This window comes from Amblyomma maculatum, chromosome 7 (genome assembly GCF_055883805.1).
Source record: "Amblyomma maculatum isolate TAMU_Amacu chromosome 7, ASM5588380v1, whole genome shotgun sequence".
NCBI lineage: Eukaryota > Metazoa > Arthropoda > Arachnida > Ixodida > Ixodidae > Amblyomma > Amblyomma maculatum.
In genome coordinates, this window is record NC_139350.1 from 138,340,223 (window position 1) to 138,365,609 (window position 25,387).

At 45.4% G+C, this 25,387-nt stretch overlaps 1 pseudogene; it reads right to left on the minus strand.

Moving 5' to 3' along the window:
* The window catches only part of LOC146184850 (uncharacterized), a 57,319-nt pseudogene extending 52,263 nt beyond the window's left edge, over nt 1-5,056 (minus strand).
* Between the last annotated feature and the right edge of the window lie 20,331 nt (nt 5,057-25,387).

A 25,387-nucleotide genomic window follows, 5' to 3' on the forward strand; every position in this document is an offset into this window, starting at 1 on the left:
TAGACCATCCGGGACAGTTTGTGTAGTAGGAACAGAGTTTCCGTTCTCCCCGAGACCATCTAGGCTAGACGGGAATTCGTACGCCCCGTCAGAGTCCGAACATCTTTTTGACGCTTGCTTGATTAGCGCTCGCCTGTTACGTTTAATCTGGGCCCCGCTATCCAAAGCCACTATATACGAGCGTGGTCACGTTGCACGATAAAGAACCACACCTCTTCGCCTGTAGTCCTTGACCCAAACGGAATTACCTGGGAGCAACGGGAAAAGGTGACGGGCCGCATGCCAGCGATCATAATGTTGCGGCTGACCTTCCCAGAAATCGGCATCTTTGTTCCGTGCTTCTTTTACATTAGACGTCTTGGGGGCCAACTTCTTTGGATGGAGAGGCAAAGTATTGCGAAGCCGGCGCCCCATGAGTATATTGTGGAAGAAGGCCAGGTCGAGACGGCAAGGTCGAGACGGCAAGGCAAGCGATGCCGTGTCTGGCGTTTATTCCGATGGACAAAACCCAAGCGCGTGCCGGAGCCAATATATATAACAATATATAGCTGTGCTGGCTATTTTTCTAGGGGTCCAGACGTGTCCCTGTACGCTAACAAAGCCAGATGTAGGTCATCAAATATTAGCAACAGCTCTTTCAAGTTTTTACTATTCTTTCTACCTCCCCGTTTGATTGTGGGTACCGAGGGCTACACGTAAAATGTTTGAACCCATAATCATTCGCGAACTGGTTGAACTCCTGGCTGACAAATTGAACATCGTTATCGGTTACCAGCTTATCCGGGATGCAGTGCGTTGAAAACCCCTTGATATGATGAATAACTTCAGCGCTGCTAAGAGAGGTCAGCAGACACAACTCCGGAAATCGAGAGAAGTAATCACCTATGAGCAAGTAGTTACAGCCTTTCGCATGACAGACATCCGCCGCAACCATTTGCCAAGGCGGAAAAGTCGTCTCGTCAGGATCATCGGCTCGCACGGCTGGAAGCGAAATTGGGAGCATGTGCGGCAGTTTCAATGAATTCCGCAAATTGAGCGCTTAAACCTGGCCACTAAACGGACTTTCTTGCCCTTGCTCTACACCTTACAGCACCCTGCTGGCCCTCATGAAGCAGCTTTAACACTCTGCTTCTAAGGCAGTGTGGCACCAGCAGGCGGGTACCATGCAGGAAGACACCTTTGCATACACTCAAAACCGCACGATCCTGCCAATAGGACCTCAAAACAGCTGATAATAAAATTAAACTAAGCCAGCCCTCCAAGACATAGCGACACAATGTGCGACAAATCTAGTCCTTGGCCTGTTCTTCGGCTACTAAGCCGAAGTGCTCCGACTCTCTCAACTCCAATAACGTGTCAGCAACGTAACAGTTGATTTCATCGACTGAAAGAAAGTTCGTCTTTTGGCCTGGTCTTGGCGCTGTGGAGAGTGCAACAGCTGTTTCCAGATTTTTTCGGGACGTATTGCACCTCGGAATATAACCAGCCCGTATACATAGCATTCATTGATTACGAAAAAGCATTTGACTCTGTTGAAACCTCAGAGGTGATGCAGGCATTGCGAAATCAGGGGGTAGACAAGCCGTACGTGAAAGTACTGGAAGATATTTAGAGTGGCTGCACAGCAACCATAGTTCTGCATAAAAAAAGTAACAAACTTTCCATAAAAAAAGTGTTAGGCAAGGAGACACGATCTCCCCTGTGCTATTCACAGCTTGCTTAGGGGAAGTATTCAGAGACTTGGAATGGGAGCTGTTAGGAATAAGGATGAAGAATACCTCAGTAATCTGCGATTTGCTGATGACATTGCCTTGCTAAGTAACTCAGGGGCTGAACGCAAATAATGATTGATGACCTAAACAGGAAAAGTAGAAAGGTAGGCTTGAAAATCAATATGCAGAAGACTAAGGTAATGTTCAACAGCCTCGGAAAGGAACAGCAGTTTACATTAGGTAGCGAAGTACTGGAATTAGTAGGCGAATATGTCTACTTAGGACAGGTAGTAACCGCAGATCCGGACCATGGAAAGGAAATAACAAGGAGAATAAGGTTGGGATGAAGCGCATTTGGCAAGCACTCGCAGATTATGACTAGCAGCTTACCGGTATTGCTCAATAGGAAAGTATACAACAGTTGCATCTTACCTGTACTCACCTATGGGGCTTAAACGTTTAGGCTAAACAAATGGGTTCGACTTAAATTGAGGAAAACTTAGAGGGCTATGGAACGAAAAATGGTAGGGGTAAGATTAAGAGATAGGAAGCGTGCACAGTGGGTCAGAGAAATAACTCAAGCTACCGGCATTCTAGTGGAAATTAAGAAGAAGAAATGGACATGGGCAGGACATGTAGTGCGAAGAGAGGATAACAGATGGTCGCTGAGGGTAACAAACTGGATTCCAAGGGAAGGAGAGCGTAGCAGGGGGCGGCAGAAAGTTAGGTGGGCGGATGAGATTAAGAAGTTCGCAGGGGTCAAGTGGATGCAATTAGCGCAGAACCGGGTTAAGTGGAGAAATATGGAAGAGGCTTTCGCCCTGCAGCGGGTAAAGTCAGGCTGATGATGATGATGGTGATGATGTCTGCACCTCAAAACTGAACCACATTAGCCGCATTCTAAGCCTTTGAATGCGAGACAGAACCAGATCAAGTGGCGTATTTCCTAGCAAAGCAAACAACGGTTTGTGGTCTGTTTCTACCGTAACGTGCACTCCACGCGCAAAGCTTTCAAGATGTTCTGCGGCCCACGTTATAGCGAAAGTCTCCTTTTCGATTTGCGCATAGAGCATATCTCAGTTGGTGTCAATGATCTTATCTTTGTTTGGTTGCACTTGCTGTAAAACCGCTCCTAAGCTGTACTAAGAAGCATCTGCAGAAATAATTGTTGAACCTTCGGCATCAAACTCAGCCATACACATATCTGAGCAGATAGCACTCTTCACTCTATCAAAGGCTATCTGCCGAGGCTCTACCCAGACCCAGTCTGTGTTCTTTTGCAGCAGTTGATGCAAAGGCGTCGTTTGTTTAGCTAATACTGGAATGAATCGTGAACAATGATTAGCAACACCTAAAAATCAGCGCATTTCTGCAACGTCCGACGGCGGCTTCATATCTGCAATTGCGCGAACCTTCGCTGGATCCGGGCGTGCGCCATTTTGGCTCACTCGGTACCCCCGAAAACAAAGCTCGTTTACATTGAACTGGCACTTTTTTTCGTTTAAAGTCACGCCGTTTTCTGCCAAACGTTTTAAGGTGCACAACAAGTGTTCGTTATGCTCCTTCTAAGTAGAGCCGAAGACAAGGATATCGTACATTAAGTTCACTACCCCCGGAAGTCCGTCAAGAATCTCACACATTTGTTTTTGAAAATACTCCGGAGCCGAATATATGCCAAATCGTAGCCGCTCTAAGCAATAACGGCAAAATGGAGTAATTAAAGTTGTGAGCAGTTGACAATCCTTTGCGAACCTCACTTGGTGGAAATCAGAGTTTGCGTCGAGTTTGGATAACTTGACTACCCCACTGAGCAACCCGAGTGTCTAATTTACAGTGGGGAGCACAAACCGTTCAGGTTGCACCGATTTGTTGTATTGAGTCAGGTCAACGCATATTCGCACTTGTCCTGACGGCTTCAAGGCAGGCCCTATGCCAGCACACCACTCCGTAGGCTCATGAACTTTACGAATGACCCCATTCTTTTCCATCTCTACCAGCTCTTGTTTTACCCCGTCTCGCAGTGGGATGGGTATGCGACGAGCAGTGTGAATGGCATAGGGCACAGCGACCAGCTTAAAATGAAGACAGTATTCGCCTTTCATGGTCCTCAGACCACGGAACAAGGAACTATATAGTGTCTGCACTACATCGTGAACTGATTCCCCATCCACAAACTTCACTATTCCCAACGCTTCTATTCCCGGTAAGCCGATAATCACATTGCTCACCGAATTGACAACGAAAAGATTCTGCCTAACCAAAGCATGCTTCCACAGAATGTCTGCAGTAAACATTCTCTTCACTTCCAACCGGTCACCGCCTGGTCCCATCAAAATAACATCCGTAGATTTTAGTACCTTCGGCAATGCTGGAAAAGACCCAGACACCATATTACCTCAGCTCCCGTGAGAACTTTGCCCGAAACAACTACACCATTAATAACAATCTGAACAAAGCCTGCTTTTGCTGATGTCGCAGACAAATTCCCCACAGAAAACGTCCCACAGTTCCTGTTCGTATGCTCACCTCGAGCACTGTGGACTCCTACCTCGAAATGCCGTACTTCGAGTTCCGTGGTCCAAAGTGTCCGTGAGCAGACAGCCGCGAAGTGTCCCCGGCGCTGACACCCGTAGCACAACGCTCCCCTGGCAGGGCACGACGCCCTGAAATGAGGACCCCTATTACAAGCTGCACACTTCAGGTGCTCCATATGTTTCTGGTTCGATGTCCGCCTATGAATAGTGTCGACTTCAGCGCTCGTCAGGGAACAATCACAGTCCACGCTACTGCGAAGATCCTGCTGTTGCAGTTAGACCGCTTCTTTCAGACGTGCCTTGGTGAGAGCACTTTCTAGAGTCAGCGGAGCATCTAATTGAAGAGCTTCCGACAACTACACATCTCATATTACAACTATAAAGCGGTTGAGAACCATACGCTCTTTCATCTCCCTGCAATCGCATCTATCGGCCAGCGTTTGTAACTCCATAACATACTGATCTACGGACGCGCCTGGTCCTTGGTGGCGGCGATTGAAGCACGCGCTTTCGTGGACTAGGTTCCATGTCGCAACAAAATGGGTATCGAACCATTTCTTCACCATGTCGTATTTCTTCAAGTCTTCCTCAGACAAGCTGAGTCTTTAAAATATTTCGTACCTGTCGTCCCATCGTGTACAGCTACTTATGCACCTGAGCCTGTTGAGTTCGCTTGTTCAGTCCCGAGGCGAATCGGTAATCATCGAATTATTGTATCCACTCAGGCCATTCGGACGTCTTGTCAAAGTTGAAGCTCGCTGGTGGCTGCACCAGGAAAAGCTGGGAGGAAGCCTTCGTTTCTTGCGCCATTTTTTATTGCTGTTAATCTGGCTGTTAACGATGATGCTGGCGGCCTGCCACAAGTGGTAGCCTTACAACAACCACGGGTCGAGTACAACCCGGACAACCACTTCTGACACCATGTGGCGTTCGATGGACGACACTTCAAAGAGGGTTTGTGCGTGGCCGCCCCTGGACCAGGCCACAGTGATCAACCCCTCGTTTATTGCAACATGACAAGTATATATACAGACGCTGAGCATCTTACGCATGCGCCAGGCATTACAAATGCACACGTGCACTTGCTGCAAAAGCTACTATCACACAAGTAGCGATAATGACGCAAGCGCGACATGGAGGTACGTTAGCGATTATCGCTAACGTACCTCCATATGGCGCTTGATTTCAGTTATTTATTATCAAATTATGAAGCAATCATTTTTTGTGGAGCGTTACGGTTGGTGTGATGCCATTTTGCCTTCCATGCATCTGCTTTAGTTTGTGATAAGGGTTCGAACCAGCGACATGTATATCTGCAATATCATGCCTTAATCCTTTCACTACTCCACGAAACCTAACGCAGCGGGCGTTTTTCATAGGAGGGGGATGAGTAGAAGGGGTGCCGTTGCCTTATCCGTCGACTGGTAGCACGCCCCACATGTGGCGGCCAAAGTCCCTGGAACCTCACTGTAGGCGTGGAAATCGGGCGTCGCGGCAGCGCATGGCGGGGGTGAGTGTTCGTTTTCACACAGGCGGGATACCTGTGCAAGGTATCCTTTTCAATTACGACTGTATGCTAATGATTATGCTTGAGGTAATACAGATACAAATAAAGGAATTCAGAAAGTAGGAAGACTTATGTAGTAAACGAGGATTCGTAAAGGGAGCACAGACAGGAGCCATGAACGATATGACGTCATTTCCTCAGAATCTAACCTAAAGACCTACCCCCCTTCTTCCTTCTCTATTTTCTTTGTTGCTTCACGCATCGTGTGCGCCTTTCTACAAGCCTGCGGAAGAACGCACACCATTCAGGGGTCACTGATGATTGTAGGATGCAAAGGCATTATGGCGGACATAAGTACACCGGATCTTTGCCAGGACGTTAATAGAGGACATGTCCCACGCTGTTACTTGACGCCATTCAGTGAGCTGACGCAACCCTAGTTCAGTTTTGACTGAAAGATGGCCACAGTCTTCTCGTCGAAACATCAAGTAGTAATTGTCCCCCCCCCCCCCTGATCCCACCGTGGGGGGGTGCAGAGGTTAGGGCGTTCGGCTACTATGCCCAAGGATGCGGGGTCAAATCCCTGCCGCGGTGGAAGCTTTTCATTGCGATTTCAGTTCAAGTTAAAGAACCCCAGGTTGTTGAAATTTCCTGAGCCCTAGACTGCGGCGTCCCCCATAGCCTTTGTGGCATTGGGATGTTAAACCCCGCAACTAAACCAAACCATACTCAGTCACAAGCATTGATCACTTTATTTTGTATCAACGTTGTACCCGTTTTTTTTTTTGGAGGGGGAGGATATACCTACGAAATTATAAAGGACTGTCACAACTTTATCATCATCATCATCAGCCTGATTATACCCACTGCAGGGTGAAGCCCTCTCCCATATTTCTCCACTTAACCTGGTTCCGTGCTAGCTGCATCCACTTGACCCCTGCGAACTTCTTAATCTCATCCGCCCACCTAACTTTCTGCCGCTCCTGCTACGCTTTCCTTTCCTTGGAATCCAATTTGTTACCCGCGGCGACCATCGGTTATCCTCTTTTTGCACTACATGTCCTGCCCATGTCCATTTCTTCTTCTTAATTTCCACTAGAATGTCGGTAACTTGAGTTATTTCTTTGACCCACTCTGCACGCTTTCTATCTCCTAATGTTACCCCTACCATTTTCCGTTCCATAGCCCTCTGGGTTGTCCTCAACTTAAGTAGAACTTTCTTGGTTAGCCTCCACGTTTCAGCCCATAGGCGAGTACCGGCAAGATGCAACTGTTGTATACTTTCCTCTTGAGCGATACCGGTAAGCTGCTAGTCATAATCTGCGAGTGCTTGCCAAATTCGCTCCATCCCAATCTTAATCTTCTTGTTATTTCCTTTTCATGGTCCGGATCTGCGGTTACTACCTGTCCTAAGTAGACATATTCGCCTACTATTTCCAGTATTTCGCTACCTAATATAAACTGCTGTTCCTTCCCGAGGCTGTTGAACATTACCTTAGCGTTCTGCATATTGATTTTCGAGCCTACCTTTCTACTTTTCCTGTCTAGGTCATCAATCATTATTTGCAGTTCATCCCTCGAGTTACGTAGCAAGGCAATGTCATCAGCAAATCGCAGATTACTGAGGTATTCTCCATCTACTCTTATCTCTAACTGCTCCCATTCCAAGTCTCTGAATACTTCCTCTAAACAGGCTGTGAATAGTACTGGGGAGATTGTGTGTCCTTGCCTAACACCTTTCTTTATGGGAATTTTGTTACTTTCTATATGCAGAACTATGGTTGTTGTGCAGCCACTATATATATCTTCCAGCACTTTCACGTACGGCTCGTCTACCCACTGATTTCGCAAAGCCCGCATCACCGCCGAAGTTTCAACTGAGTCAAATGCTTTTTCGTAATCAATGAATGCTATGTATAAGGGCTGGTTATATTCCGAGCATTTTTCTATCACCTGATTGATGGTATGGACATAATCGATAGTAGAGTACCGTTTCCGAAACCCTGCTTGATCCTTTGCTTGATTGCAGTCTAAGGTTGTCCTGATCCTATTAGCGATTACCTTAGTAAATACCTTATACGTAACAGACAATAAGCGATTGGTCTGTAATCTTTAAGGTCCTTAGAGTTCCCTTTCTTATGAATGAAGATAATGTTTGCATTCTTCCATGGTTCCGGTACCGTCGATGACACCAGGCACTGCGTATACAGGGTGGCCATATTTTCTAGCACGATATCCCCCCCGTCCTTCAGCAAATCTGTAGTTACCTGATCCTCTCCAGCTGATTTCCCCCTTTTCATGGTTTCTAGTGCTTTCTTGACCTCGTCCTTCGTCACTGGTTGAACAACTGACTGTTTTTCCCTACCACCAATCTCATTACTGTCCTGACTACTCCATGCCGTGAAGGAAGTTTTAGTTTTTGGCCGCCCTTTTGAGCAGCTTATTTGCAGCTACGCACTGGACCTGACATGCCGCGCGCGTGTGCCATTGTCAGAAGACGACGACATTTTGCTTCTTCCGAAATTCATAACTGCTGCCTGAAACAAAAAAAAACTTCTTAACTTCAACCTTTCGTATCGATCGTTAATCAAGAAGAAAAAATTATTATTATTTTTACAACCCATCATGTCCACAACCAATTTCTTAAATGGAGCATAACAATTTTAAGAAACTCCTGCACAAGTAGATAAGGAGAACTGAAGAGGAGGACAAAGACGAGTCAAGGTCAAAATGGTGTCTCCTCAGGCAGCCATGAATATTGAGACCATAAGCGCTGATGAGTATGCCTACCTTGTGCGTCGTTTATCGTCCGTACAATGATGATAGACTGCTTTCCGACAGATCGCCATCATCGAACGCATGGCCATCGAAGGTGAGAGCTTCCGTATACTTACTCTGCAGAATCGCGATGAGCTGGCCGACTGCGCGGAACTGAAACATCTGACTGTAGAGTATATGGTGCGCCCGTTCTACAACATCCTCTTCGAGAAGCTGGCGCAGCTCGCCGTCATCAGGAAGCGACTGGACACAGTGCAATCCGAGCCCCAGCGACTGGGCTTGAGGACCATTTGTGCCCGATTCAGCTCTCGAGTTACGAGCGTCATCATCGTAATGTAAAGTTCCGGTCCGTTCATTGATGTGTGACTGCCATTGTTCTGACAGTGTCACCATGTTTGTGCACAGGTCAGTAGCAACGCTGCCACCTTCCACTTGCCTTTTCGGAAAGTCGGAATAGCTTTGACACCTTTTCATCACTAACTCCTTAGAAAAGCATCATCAGCAAGCAGAGACGACTGGCCTCACGAACTGAGCAAAGGCCATCCTGTCGAACAGAGAAAAAAACCTTTACAAGCAACAGAGTTAGTTGAGTAAAACTTGGTCTTTCTAGCCTGTGTATTTCTTGTAGTGACGTTAGCACATTGGCCTGGGTTCCTGGGTGCTGTGTGCCTTGACCAGCCCATTATTTATTTGTAATCGCATCAACCTCAGACTCCGACCTGGCCTATATGTACGGAGTTCATCGTCTTTACACAGTAAACCTTTGTAACAAGGTCGGTACCATGCAAGGGGTAGTAAACGACACCTAGATTCGCTCAGGCGCACGTTCTAGAACAGCTAAGGCTTGCGGGATCTCCAGACCTTGTTGTCAAAATATGAATTGTCTGGCCTTAATAACACCCAGATTTTCTCTTCCACTGGTATTGCCGGACCATCCTCAGGGACCAAACTCTAATGAAAAGCTTTATTTCGCAATGCAATGAGCAAAGAGAAGTAGTCGTGGCTGTCAATCTTGCTGCCACTGATGCCCACAAAGCGACCATTCGAGCTTAGGGCGGAGATAAATTGGTGAAGACATCGCTCGTGCACCCTCTGTTAGGCCCCTTCGTAATTCAGCGACATGCGGGAGCCGATGTCAACCTGACATCACTGCTAAACATCCGTTTATGCAACGCTCCATGCCGATCTCATCGCATTCGAATGCCGAACTACACGCACAGGATCTCCAATGGTCGCTGTTACTTCGTTTACTTTGTCTTGTGCCCTCTGATCTGTATATCGCCTGCTGCGGACCTATTCTCGTAAACCCTCTACTGCTTTTCCTCAGCCCCATCCAAGCTGCAGCCGCGGGGACTGGCGGCCGATAGATTTGGGAGCGATTTGCTTCGTGCAGTGGACACGCTCAGCGCAGGTTATGTGGAAGCTAGTCAGTTAAGCCGCACACTTAACACGGCCAACAGAGAGATTTGTCAGCAGCGTACGAACGTAGACGTGTACCGCGTTAGCCACTGCACATCAACAATAGTGCATCTTGATCAAGCTGTATCTAATACAGATATTTAGCTTGGTGAGATGTACTATTGTTGACGTATACCGGTTTACTGAAGCCTCCCACACTGACGCTGAAGGCAAGATTGTACCCCAGCAGTCAATGCGAATGCTTAGGAGGGTTCAGGAAAACCGGTATATGTCTACAGTTCCATATAGTACGTCTCTGGTACGCTAAATCTCAAATCTTTTTATCTATATATGATAGGACGTCTAGTTTGCCGGAGACGTATCAGCGTAGACGTACACCGCTTTACCCGATATATTACAACAAAAGTACGTCACGGGGCAAGCAAACTCTTTAAGAGAGATTTAGCTTGCCGAAACGTCTTCTTGTGGACGTATACCGATTTACCGGACCACTCCCACGTAGGTTGTGCTTTTATCAACACCTGTCAGTGCGGGTTGTCTCAACAAGCTCTTTATTCAGCACCATGCTTTTTTTTCGCGGATCAAAGTGAATACTGTAAACTTTATCAGTGTAGTAGCGGGTACGAGACTTCTTTAAATCGGCCACTGACTTTTTCGGAATTCCTAAACTTCTTTAATATCTATATGTCTCTTGGTGATACGAACCATTCAAAAAGTTCATTACGGGCTTTTATTCTGCGCCGAAGGTCGTGAGTTATCCACTGCTTTCTTGCTCTTTTTATGTAATACCAAAGGAAATGCAGTGTCGATGATAAAGTTTAATCATTTGTTCAAGAAACTGGTTATAAAACGAATTCGGATCTTGTAAACGTACAACAGTGCTCTACCGATGTTATCAAGTGGCGAAAGTATCATTGTTTTTCGTAAGGCTCCGCCTGGAAAATAACTTGATCGGCTCCCCGGTTTCGGCGTGAGGAAAAATTCGGGAGAAACCAAAACTGCGCCATGTGATCAATGATATCACTCATTAAAACACCAGCTTCTTTTTCCTTTTTTTTTCGCATGATGTTAACCATATAAGTCAATCAACGTTTCAGTATGTTCTGTAATTCTAGTCGGGAGCTCAATGACGTTAATAAAACCACAAGATTTACGAGTGCACCGCAATGAATATTGCTGTTTACTAAAACGTGTGCATCACTTCCGCGCCTGGTACGAATAACCGACTTCACTGCAGCCTGTATGTCATTTCGGTCATACTTTCCACACGCCTCGATGCCAAAGCCGGACCACTGCAGGCATCGCAAAGGGGGAATGCCTTCCATGTTCCTGGTACTGGTTCACTCACCCTCTCAAGCGGACTGAGAAAATTGCTATCCGTGAAGACTTGAGCTAGGGTGTAGTTCTCGAGGCGGGAGGACAGTAAGAGAGCAGGAATAAAGGGAGCACAATACGGACCTCGATTTCCAAGCGCAGCTTGGAAGAGGGGGAAGCTCTAGGATTTGAAGGAGCGGAGTGGAAGAGAAACGAGGCTTCGCGAGTCGTTATCGTGTAATCCTCGATAGCATGCTATCCAGTTTAATCTTTCGTACATTTCTTTTCTTTTGTATAATCGATCATGTCATCATGTGTTAAAATGGCTGACATGGCGACGACGACGATTTAAACGAACCACAGGCGAACGTGAGCCCGTGAACGGAACGCTGCAAGTGAGACTAGCGATTGCTGGAGGCAAAGAGAACAACGAAGCTAAAAATTCCACGCGGATGCGGACGAAGTTGGTCCCGGCACAGACGAGTTGCAGGCGTCACGAGATTTCTCATACGGCTTCTCAGGAATGGAAGACGATATCGGCAGGGAATCGTGAGGTGTAGATAGCAGAAACATAATCACATCAAGAGAACTCGCTGTGCTCAGTACAACTCTACAGATGATCACTGGACTATTAGAACGACAAAAGGATCGCCTTGAAACCCACTCAACGCGGCGAACGGCAGGCTCAGCATGGGAAGCTATTGATTGGGCTTCAATATAAATCGTGACAATTCCCAATCTTATGGCAAGTCTCTCGACATTCTCAGGAGCAGAAAATGAAATCTTTGATGTAGGAATTATTTGCTTGGTGAACATGCGTGAAAGATGTTCATGTCACTAAATGATTACACTAAATGCCGCGATTGCCAGGCGTCCTGGACACGTCAGCTTGGCATTGCACGGACGGCGTAGGCCTAAAGACTGGACTACCTAAACAATGCCTCTGTGAAGCGAATACGTGAGGAAGATCGAAAAGCAGCCTTCATGACAGAAGCAGCCTTCATGTCGCTGTGGGCCTAAACTCGTGCTTTTTGGACTATGCACGGCATCCTCGTCCAGGCAGGGAGTGAGAAATGAAGGTTTGTAGGCAACTTGCACTGCCTAGGTGGCGCTGCATTTGTTTCACAACGCGCCTTTAATATGCTGTTTTAGCCGCTTGGTTCACGATAAACGATCGAGCATATTAAGCAGCATTATAGATACGCGTGTGACAGATAACGTCCTTGTCCAGGCGCTCGTGATGTAGCCCAGTTATCCGACACACGCCATGCAAAGCTTCGGCAGAGCGTGCAATCTGATCCCTGTAAGCTCATGCAGGTGGTGGGAAAACGCCCTATGAAAGTGCCTGAAAAGTATTTGCTCTTCTCGCTTGGATATGTGTTACGGCGCGTCATCGACACAGCAAACTTCATTGCTGGCTGCCTATAGCCGCTGATAGGCACAGCCCAAGTCGTTGTTTTCATGAACGGAATCTACAATATCATTGCCATGCCAGAAAAGCCCATGAGCACTGTTAGTCAAGTGGCCGAAGCTTACATGTGCGGAATTTATGACCGAGGTCAGACTTCAAAAAATGCAGTGCAGTCCATCATTTAGATTGGTGCCATAATATCTTGCGAAGCAGTGACACTCGATCCAGAGCAGACAGCAGCTATATCAAGATATGGCGAGCCAAGTACAAAGAAAGAAGTACGAGGTTTTCTTGGACTGCCATCGCATTACCGCATGTAAATAAAGAACTACACGCAGATCGCCAAACTCCCATCCGATTTGGCAAAAAAAGATGCCCTAATAACGTCGTCTACAGAATGTCAGGCAGCTATAAACAAGCACGAAGAATGTTCGACAGAAGCGCCCGTATTCGCATGTTTGACCCATCGCTTCCAGCGGAGGCGCACGTCGACAACTTGTGCACAGCATTTGGCACTTTTTGTTTAAACGCACGAAAACGAAACGATCATCATCGAATATGCAAACAAGAAAGTATCGGAATCGGACAACTAGAGAAAAGCTGAAAAAAACCTGGGGGTGGGAGGAGGGCATGGAGGGGGCACAGACGCCCCCCCCCACCCCTCTTGCTTCTCTCCTAACATTTATTGTGAGGTGTGGGGAGCCCACCCTCCGGTTTGCGATCGCTCAGCCTTAAATCATATTTTGACGAGTGCTAAAATTCTAGGGCGTCAAAAGTGTAGATCACGTTGTAGATGAGAGAGTTAGGACGGAAGGCAATTTGAAAGCTAGTTGTTGCGTGACCTAAATTCATACTGCCCCAACAAAAAGTTTTGACCCACTGACCAGAGATGATGACCACAGCCACTAAGATTGAAACAGGTTATGCGCGAGCTTTTTTAAGTACGTTGTTCACGAGTCGACTTTTATGAACTCTCGTTTTGTTTTATATTTCGCGTCGATTAAATACATTTCGGCGTTTCATTTATACCTTTGCTCACATTCAGTTCACTGGCCATTACTATGGAATAAAACTCTTACCTTGAATTTGCCTACTGGTAAGCTTACTTCTGTTGAATAATTTAATTTGCATTACTCAGTTTGGGGTTATTATTTCAGAGTTTCTTCAATGTAAGCTAATAGACGGAAAACGAAAACGACAGTACCAAGTACGAAAAAAAAATAAAATCCGAATTTTTAATTCTTCAGTGCTTAATGAATCTCTGTGTTACCCACGTTTAGTACATGCTACTCTTAAGTCAATGGAAACACTGCGCACTTTTAATGGGCTGTATTTTTCTTGCAGCGTAATCAAGTGCCAACTGTGATAGCCACTAGATGTGCTACCTACACAATGAAACTTGGCGCTGTATGCCGGCTTGTATAAAATGATGTAAACTATGGAACACCATTTGCACATTGACACAATAAAATGCTACACACACATACTAAGTTATCGATTCGCGCCTTCCACGTACAAAAAAACTGCTAATGAAACACTTTTTTTGTTACACACAGTGATACTTTGCTATGGAACCTATTACACAATTAAGCCGGGGTAACTCTACCTCATGGAACATTAGTCCAGAAAATGCTTCCTTGAAGGCTTGCGGACATAATTAGATGACTTATCCTTTTTCTCAGTGACCGCTTTCGTGTAATTTAATAAGGAGTATTCGTACGAATTTCTCAGCAATTAAGGAAACATACTTGTTGTCCGCCTTCTGGGCGTCTGAGCAGAGCTGACAATTCAAAATTCGGCTCAATTGTATCCGAAGCGCCTTAGGAATATTTGTCCAGCCCACAGCCTTTCAAAGAAATTCACAAGTCTGTCCAAAAGAGCCAAGAGCTCCGGCTTAGGCTAACAAAATTCCCTTCAGCCTTTGGCTCTCCGCCAGTCTGAAGACTGGATCACACCAATTATAGGTCGTGACAAGCAGAGTGCATGCACCAAATGAGAGCGTATGGGTTTGCTGGGCACACTCCTAGAACCCCTAAAGCTAGAAAATAAAAATAAAGTAGCGCGTGATGCTGCCTCACGTGCTGGTGCAATCCAACGGGCAACTGGCGCTACGACGGCAACGCGGAGGGCAGGCCTGGGGTAAGGTAAAACCCCTTGATACTTTGAAAGTTACGCCAACGATTGAACTTTGCCGCCACCGCGCTACCTCCTCGCCTCCTCCTCGCCACTTGCGCGCCCCTTCGCTGAAGGCCGGCTCTCCGCCCGATTTCCTGAGCGACGATTGGTCTCCCTGCCGTCGCCCTTGGAAACCGACGCGCGTCCGGCGTTTTCCTTGTGTTTTCTTTTTCCTTCGCGCCATTTTTCTCCTAGTCTCGGCGAGCGAATATTGCGCGCTGTGCTTTTATTGCAGCGTGCAAGCTCTATGCCGCGCTGTTGCGCGTACAACTGCAGCAAGCGGCCTGAAGATGGTTATGCGGTATTCATGATATCTCAAGGCAAGCGTGACGGCTTGCGCACGAGTCAATGGATTCACAAGATTAGTCGAAAGACGTTTATTCCTAGAAAGAAATGACTTGTTTGCGACGTAAGGTGCCTTTATCACTTCCCGTAATAACGCGTCACCTGCTCCTCAATATTTTTGCGGCGGCAACATGTTCATTGTATAAAAATAAGGTTGTCCTCTGCAGCATGCTGAATATTCTGCGAGGCTCCAAGGCTCCATCATTTAACACGCTTCGACTTCTGTACAGTCAGAAATAGGGCGCTATAATCTGCTTTTTGCTGTCAGAGATAACTGGAAAATTAAAGTCTCTCGATTGCATTTGTCACGATTTTGCTAGGATCCCTGGCCTCCTTCACTAAAAATCAAAATTCGGGCTTGTAGAGGAGCTAGCCTTTCCAGCTTGTACTTGTAGTGTGCGTCGGTTACTCGGGAGCAATGAATGCTGCCACTGAAAAACTCTTTGGCAAGTAAACCCGAGGTATTGCGGGTAATCTGCACTAGTTAAGTCGTACGGCATTTTTTTTTTCAATTCTTAAATGTGTCTTGCCATGCTTCGACGCACGCGTGGGTTAAAAAGTATGCGTTCGTTTTATCAGGGATACGGCCAATGTGCAGGAGGTGTTGACATGATCACACACGCTTCACTTTGACCACGACTACTTGGCGTTGGCAGGTTACCTTCGCTTTGAAAGCTGGAGCTCTAAAACCGCGATTCCGCGTATTCATTTATTGCGAGAAAAGTTTTCCCATCGATGTCAAATCAGCCGAAATCATTGCATCAATTTTCTGTATTTACGAAACTTAAACAATCAATAATGAGTATAGTTATGATGTAAAAATAGGGGAACATTTTGCGAGCAACAATTCTTAGCACTGTAACATATTACTCATTTCAATTGTATGCAAGATTTTTTTTTTCACCTAGCCTGAGTGAATAACTCATCGCTCTATTATCTAGCTACATTTCACTGAAGACCAGTTTGAGCCGCCAATATTACACGAATTCGAAAAAAAAAACAGGCCAAACGCAGTTCCATCAATTTTCTCTCACCGACCTGTCCTGAAGTAAAGGAAGGGAAGCCTCCTCGACAGAGACGTGAACCTCGCGCTGATAGTAGTCAGTTATTTCTGTGGCTTGCTCTTTTCCCACCTTCATTTATGAGAAAACATGAAAGTATAAGAATTAAAAGTCAATGTATAGTTGTCTCGTCAGATATTATGAGATAATAGAGATATGACTGACAACGTAAGTCAATGAAAATTGAAGTATATCAGTGGGTCATGGGACGGCATCAGATTAAATAGTGATGGTTATGAATAGTGATAGGTAATGATAGTGACTTTTACCGATAATAATAGTAAATTATAGTAATAGGCCTGGATAGTGAGGTGATAGTGTTCGTTGCGGATAGTGACAGTGGCATTAGTGATAGGATAGTGGCATTGGTAGATATAGTGATAGATAGGATAGCCATAGTAAATGATATGGTTTCTCATTTCCGCACGTTGAAGACCTATGTGCACCCTGTAATTTTTTTATTTGATTGTTGCGTTCAATGAAATCAAGCTCTTTTACATAGCGCATGAGGCCACAGCATGCTTGCCCCAGAACTTCAATGTGTCGGCAATAGGGCCCACGACTTCTCCCAGTGTACCCTGCTGTCTTTTAACCACACGCGAAGTCAGTGAGTGGCCGCGTACTCATAAAATTATTTAATTCCTCCATCAGCATCATATCAAGACTGCCGTGACAAACCTGTTCCTTGCCTCGAAGCAGCAAGGAACAGCTCAAAATTTAGATTTATACAAAATTAACTAATTAACGCAGATTATCGCGGATCGCTAACTAGCACAGTGAGTGCCATTACACTTGGCCTAAGTTTTCCAACGGTATACGGTTCGATGTTGCAGCTAAAATTTAGATTTTAATTGCAATTTACTAAATATCAATGAATTTGGCCCAGTAATTGATCAAAATACATGTACAATAAACCAATAATCCGATCTCATGATTGATCATGTGACATATACTATGCTTAGAGAGATAGCTTGACAGTAGCGAAAAGGTAAGTCCTGCTTTGACCTCTGGTCTTTAAGTTCAAAGCACCAGCCTGGATCGTTTTCCGAAGTTTTACCGCTGTGACAGATTTCACGTTCTAAAAAAAAACAAACACAAAGTCAGAGGCAGTACTAGATTAGGTACACAAAGTAAAACCTTATCATGTGACTTAAAAACTGTCTGTAGCACAGAACTCGCCTGAAAGCTTTGTTTATCAGTATTCCCCATTCAAACAGTTCTAAGAAGAAACTAATCAATTCATGAACTTTACTTTCGGCATTCTCAATGCTTTTCTCGCAATTTTTCAAAAATTTTGTGCACTCCTGGAGCGCAGACCTGGCCCAAAAGCTCGCGCTTCACTCTCTGCTGCGGCCGGCCGGCGGGCGTCAAGGAGAAAAAGCGTGTCGTGCGCAGCGCTCGCCGCCGCCGCGCGAGGAGAATCGAGGAGGAAAGCGCGGCGCGGAGGATAGTGTCGCTACTTTCAAATTATCAAGGGACTTTAGGCTAAGGCAGGTCCGCAGCGCTATCACACGACGAACGGCGGCGTGAGGCGCTGAGAAAAATTTCCATTGCTCGCTGGGCGAATGCGGAGGTCGTAACAAAGCGCGTGCGCGTGACTCGAGACCAGCCATGACCTCACTTAAACGCTTAAACCTAGTTATAAGTTATAACCAGCGAAATCACTCACCGAGAATAAATGACTGGAGTTCACATAGTTTCTTTTAAAGGCACTTATATTTGGTTAAAGTTATCTTAAAAGTATATCTCTGATTCAGCTGCAGTGAAACACTAGATACATTCAATTTTCCGCTCCCTGGCAACTTGCTAAGAGGACTCGGCTTACGTTCTGAAAGCAAGTAGCTAGATGTTCACATGGCCTTGCAAGCCCCCTCCACCACTTGCTTTTAGTAGAGGATGCCAACCATCAGCCACCACGAATCATTTCTTTCGCTCTGGCGCCGCGCGCATGTTTATTTTAGCGTAGGTGTCATACTAAAGATAGATAACAGAGGCGGGAATAAATAGGTGCGTTTCACGAAAGGAGTGTGATATGCGAAGCGCTTTACAGAACCCAGTTTGGCAGGGCTTGCTTGCCAATGCTGCTCGCAAAGCTCTTCCATTGGCCCAGCTCACTTCGCTCGAAAGGAGGGAAAAGCGTCTGCAAAAGCATTTAAAGCAAGCCGTCGTTCTAGCACACAATGCTTCGCTTCATTGCGACGATTTCAGACCTGTTGGCTGTGGTCCGGCTAACAAGAACTTCTGGACAGCACGAAGAAACAATAAGCACTTAGGGCTGGGAACGCTTTTTAAGGGCGAAGATTTTTAAGGGCGAAAGCCTTTATAGGATGATGAGTGTCCCTACGTCCGTGTGTGCTTCCGGGAGAATTGTCACATTTCTCCGCGAGATTCCGCGGGGTTCTATTTCCATTTGAAGCTGTCAATTAAGAATTTTATTTAGTGATAGAGAGTGATCGATAATGATAGTTAGTGGTAGTTAGTTATAATGATTGTTAGTGATTCATTTTTTTAAACATCTTACAGCAGCTTAGAGACCAGCTACGGAGCTTATGTCATTGTTTGGCGTACGATATCGTCTGCAGGAACACGCGCTCAGGCCCGGAAGCTGTAATGTTGGGCGGAGCTTCTGCGCTGACCGAGGAAAATCGAACTCTGGACACCTATCAGCAAGAAGTCCGGAACTGAAAATCGAACATACTCGTTGTTATTCTTGTGGTAAACCTGAGCTAGATGCGATAGTCACCTTTTAGCCCCAGCGTGACGGGCGTAACGATCAGAGCTGTGACTCCCAACCCGCAGTACGGTAAGTTGATCTGCACCGCGGCGAGTTCGGGCAAGAGGGGACCGACACAATTACGCTGAGGAGAATTTACTCAAAGAGGTGGAATTTAACTCTCTTCATTTTGCTACCTCGTTCCATCATTTTGGAGTCCCTCTAAAGTGATGCATGGGCAGATTTCTTTTGACATTCTTGTACTAATGTTAACGCATAAAAAATAAGCGCCTGATTGCAAGGCATGTTGCTGCCGTAAAGTGATAATTGCGGAAAACTCTGCTTCCCTCAAATTATCAAGGACATTCTTTCGCATTAACTCCCTATAGGCGAGTGGCATATCCGGGATGTTTGAAGTGCAATTGAGCATTCGATAATGGGTTTAATCACTTTGGCCAAACCGGCTGGCTATCTGCTATCTATTCGAGCATCCGCGTCTGAGGTTTGCTGTTCGGTCGCCAGTATGGGAAAGTTTCCAGCGATTATTAAATGGATTCAAGCTTTCCACTGACCTGGTTCTTGATTTCTCTGAAGTGAAATGCCCGGAGCGGGCCAACAATACACCCTCGTATTCAGATATGTGGCGCAAATAAACACAAACACAGGAGAAGATACACAGCACACGCGCACACTACCAACTGTAAGAAGAACCGGAAAACACTTCCTCTTCTGACAAATACATTTCAGCCATGGCGGTTTTTGACCAAGCTGCAATTAAAAATAAAACAACCAAGATATTGAAAAATCTCGACCTTTTACAGGTTGATGATCTTTTTATCGTTAAGAATTTTACAGAATTTATACGAAAGCGCTCAGGTGACGGTTATGCTTTGTGAATGGGTTTAAGGATCTTTATTACTTGTGGCCAGATGACAAAGTGCTTTGCTGTGCAGAGGAGTGCATTGATGAGTTCGGGTGTGTTGCCTTCCAGAACGCGGCTGGCGTTTTAGTGAGCAGTTTTTAGATCTTTTAGCCGTGTGCTTACGACCAACTCTCTTTGACTGGAATGGACAACCTCAACATCAGAAGGAAGCAATATGCGTTGAGCAGTGCATTGTAGGAATTTAACTGACGTGTATTCTTCGAAGCTGGGTACGGCTGTTCTGAGCCACTTAGCAAGGCCCTTTAAGTCATCAAAATCTTTAGATTTGTTGAGACTTTTTAATCTTTGTTACCTGAGACTTCGGCTCATTAGAGTCAAACGTTCATAGCATTCTCACCATTATGACAGTGTTTAATTCTACTTGTTTTAAATATTATACTGCATATACATACCTCCATCAGACGTTTAGGCATTAACTTCACCTTTCATGCCAATCGCATTTGCTGGGCCTACCAACCGTGAAATAATAAGCCTGGGCTGCCATATCCGTCTTCACACTCAAAACTTGTAAAAAGACCCATCGTCAATTTTTTTCCTTATGCTCTGCGAAAATTATGCACGCATATAATGACTTAAATTCTCAAGAGCAGTCCAAGAGGCAGACTAAAGCTGGTAATCCCGCAAACATACAAGTATCTGTTGCGAAAATGCTTTAAAAGAAGCTGATGCCCGGATATCATTGTCATGCCCATCCAGGTCACGCTGAATGGAGGCATCTTCTTATACTGTCATAAGTACAAAGGTTTTCACACAACCTGAAAAGAATTGTTCAGAGGGCAAATTTGACCGTGGTTTTCTCGGCCCCTAACAGATTTGCTTGTGCTAACTCTGAAAAGCTAACACAACAAGCCGCGTGGATGCGCAATTAAGTCCCGGCAACTGTACGTATCATGCGATGAAGGGGTCATGTCAGATTGCTTGATTCCTTGGCGACTAATATAGGGCAGACAGGAAAATGCCACAGTAACTGGCGAATGGATCATACTCGTAACATCAATAACAGGAAATGAGGGATACCTTGTCGACTAACGCTTTCGTGCGAGACCGAAACATGCTATGCTTTTCTGGATAAATGCGTTGTGATAGCAAAAGGCAGAAATAGGGTAACATATAAAGTCATTGAAGCTGAGATGGTGCATAGTTCATTTCCCACGTGGGTTGCACGCCTTCCATCTTCCTCGGTGATTAAGAGATCGGATTTCTACGAATGTGATAATGAAGTGCAAAACTGATTAGGTGTTTTTTCTGGCGTGTGAAGGTTCTGCTTGAGAACTATCACGTTTGTTGGAATTTAGCCATCGTGGTGTTCCTTTCTGTTCTTGTGTTCTCGTCTTTTGTTGCGCTACATTGCCTTATAGCGATCAACAAATGGACCCAGAAAGTCACGTACCTTATATTGAAAAATATTTCTTTATAAAAATAAAGCTAGTGAGTCGACAAACAGGGTGTGTAATAGAAGACAACAGAAATAAAGGAGACTCAGGCCTTAGGAAGAACTTTAACGCAGATGACAACAGGAAGGAAATAATTATCCGATGTTTAACTGAGCCTAAACGGATTAACACGCGGGAAAGCGCTGTTTGGTATGGTCGTGTTTGGCGTTTTATTAATGAGAGACTGACACAGAGTTAAAATTAGTTTAGATGAAAGGCGCAATATAGTATATTTCACACAACTCGGTGGACCGCTGAACCTCACCGTACGTCAAGGGAGGAAGATGGGAGTGAAAGGACCACGAAACAAGGGCTTCCGTAGTGGAGAGCCGCGGATTAATTTCGAACACTTGGGCACCTTTACGCTCATATCTCACCTCACAGTGACACCGCCGCGTTTCGCCTCCATCAAAACGCGGCCGCAATGATCCGATTCGAGCCCAGGAACTACAGTTCAGTAGCCGAGCCTGTTTACCACTAAGCCACAGAGGTTGGCACTGCCACAAAGTTTGGTAAATTGTAGCTTCCAAAAAGTGCAAAATTGGGGAGTGATAGCACCGCATTTTCACGTATCGAATAAATATAATATTTGTTGTGAGAAAGGATGGCTCGGCATCTGTCTAACTTTTCGAGGGACAGCTACACTTAATTTGTAGATTAGGTGATAGGAGAGGCGCGATATAAATCGCAGTTCTCGGTGGACGCCTAAAGGAAGATACATCGCTTCAACTATAGGCCTCCATACGAATACCGATAATTTTCCTGCCATGTTCCGAACACTTGCGACAAAACACGAGCCGAAACTGGGGTACTAGTCATGAAACATTGGCCTCGAGTACAAGCCTTCATTTTTCCTGCCACATTCCCACAAAAACGAAGCCGAAACTAGGATACAGCGACGTCTTTTTGACCGAACGGGCAGTATACGCTTCGTTTAAAATTGGTTGGTTTTGACGGAAGTGGTCTCCGCGGACACCTATTTTAAAACAATGGACATACGATTGGATGCACTTATTTCATCTGATCGAATCTCCATCGCAAACACAGATTCAAAATGTACTGCAAAAAATTTCTCGTGTAAGCGCTACATGACCCAGTCTTTGAGGACAGAATGCTTGATGTTCCATTGGAAAACGCACGTGGGTTACTAAGCAAGTACACATTTATGTAGAATCTTCATTATCACTCACAATCGAAAATCGTTCTGGATCCAATTTTATGATCTTGATTTTCATTGTGTACATATATCCGGAGAACGTTGGGAGTAATAATAGGAGTGAATATCTGGAGAATTTTGTCGTCCGGTCTGCCTAGTAATAACAGCGGTAAAACGGCTGGAGAAATTTCTAGTCAATAGACTGTGTCTGGTCTGCCATGAGGGCCTTACAGCCGATCGTTTTCAGTGGATAAATCGCGGGGAGTAATAATAGCAGTAAACAGCTGGAGAACTTTGTCGTCTGGTGTGCCGAATAATAATAGAGGCGGAACAGCAAACACAGATTCAGAACGTTTTTCCCAAGAAGTCATCAACCGCACCATATAAGGTAGCGACACCGCGTCAGCTGCACGCCTCCATTTTCACTGCCACGTTCCGACAAAACCGCAGTCGAAACTTATGTACAGAAACGGCTTTTCGACAAACGAGCAGCACGCGCTTCGGGTTGATTGGTTTTGAGGGAACACATATCGGTTGGCACCTTATTTACAATAGTGGGCTTACAAATTGGTGGCACGTATGTTGTCGGGTCAAATACCCATGCAAACAGAGATTTGAAATGTGCTCTGAACGGTACATGAGCGCTAAATGAGCCAGTCTTTTCGGACAGAATGCTTAATGTTACAATGCAAAACGCACGTATCGGTACTAACCATGCAAGTAAGCATGTTTGCAGAACCTTCAGTATCACTCGCAATCAGAATTCATTTTTGATCGCGGTTTATCATCTTGCATTACACTGTGTACATTTTTGTTATTTTCAGTAGATACATCACTTTATCGCTATTCAATATATACCTTGTTCAGTCCCCTACAGAATAATTACCAAGGATCTAACTCGGCATAAACCAATTAAGACTTGTGAAAACACTGTCTGGCATGGATTTTCTCGGATGTTTGGCACTGAGAAACTGGCGTGGCGATGTGTGCTCAAGTCAAAGGCTCTAATTGGTGAAAATTATTTTGTATAGCCCTCCACTATGGCACCCCTTTGTCACTTTCACTCCAACCTTCTTCCCTTACCATTGGTTTCGGATCAGGCGTCCAGCGAAAAGTGAGAAAGGCAGTCCGCCTCCCCTTTCCTATCCACAAATTTGCAATTTTGCGCAGAATTTGTAAGGCGCCTGTGTGCTGTGCATTGTAAGTGCACGTAAAATAACCCCAAGTGGTCGCAATTTCTGGAGACCTCCATAACGGTGTTTCTCGTATAGCTCATGTCGATTTGAAACGTTAAACTCTATAAACTTAAATAATTCAATGGAACTAAAATCATCGTTTTGAGGGCAATAGAAACGCTGTATCTGTTCGCCGACCGGTGCCTCGGTGGACACCTACACGAAGTGGACATACAAATAATGTTTGATTTATTTTCTTAGTTGTAAGCGTGATTTCGCGTTAAACTACCACATAATTGTAAGGGGCTCACTCCAATTGCTTATTATTTGGCCCTTCATCAAATGGTAGCGGCAAACAAACACTTTTAATTATTCCGTTACTTAATACATGCCGTGCATGCCTTGCGCCTATCACTCTGGATTAGCAACAACCACAACCATAAAGCCCAGTACTACTCACTCGGGCGCTCAAGTCTCCCACAAAAGCAATGTCAAGGACGCCTGTTTGGCCCAGTCGTTCAACCAGAGATTTTGCGGCGAAAAGCTATATCTATGGGAGCTCACCCAGGACGGTTTTCGAGACACATCATACTGGCACCTTCTACACTCCTTCAGCTCTTCTTCCCTCCTGGCTCGCGTAGCAGCGAGGAGGGTAGGAAATGAGAGTCCATAAGTGCCGAAAATCATGCCACGATGCATCGTTCGCCGTTCGCGTACATGTTGTGCCATCGCCCGGCTTATTGTGGCGTTGCCAGGGTTGCCTACATTTTCTAAAAATGACCATCGGGATTGGCGGGCCGCCATTTGTCGCTCAGATTACGAGAGGCACGAACTGTATAGTGTAGAGCCGGGCTGACGTGAGATGAGAATTTGGCCGCATTACCATGACACTTACGTGCTTATTTTTTTAAACGCAGCATTCTGATTAAGCCGAAAGTACACTTGATAGATAGATGTATCTTTAGCTGGCACACTGTTTTAAAGCACAGCGTTAGTCGGGTCATGCGCGCCGTGTACATGATGTCTGCGTGGAATGTATAGAAAGTGTCTGCATTGACTGACTAGCTTATGGCGAGAATAATAGGCGGAGGTGTTATATAGTTGGATAGCTTATGTCCAGCGTAATTGTGCTGCGTTATTTTTAGGTCTCAGTTAATTAGCTTTACCTAGCTCTCAAAAATGAACAGAGCATACTGTTATACCATTAAAGGGTGATGACAAGGTCGTTCAGTGTATTGCCGTTTTATATAAGTCTGTGATTCTAGTTTAAGTGCCTAGCGCGCGGTGCATATTAAAAAAAAAACGTATAAAAATCGGAATTCGAAAGCTCCTCCCCCCGAGAGCGATCGCTGTTTTGAAATGCTCGTGTGACATCACAAGAGAATAGGCGGCGGAGCGTCTTCTGCTACGCAGACTGCAATATCAAAGGACACGTCTCTTTTTATTTAGTGAATGGTTGCCACAGTCGTAGTCTGAGATGCAGAAGTTCTTGATGAAGATTTTACTGCACAAAGGGGATATAGAGTATGGTATAGTTTTCTTCAACGTAAGGCACGCTCACAGTAGTTGGGCTGCGCGATAGGTTTCCTCGCTTATCGGCGCCCTGATCTGTCAAATTACACTGGCGACAACGCCAGAACGACCAACGGTCGTCTATCGCCATAGTGTAAGGTTCTCGGCCCCGCGACGCCTACAGAACTGATCAGCGGAC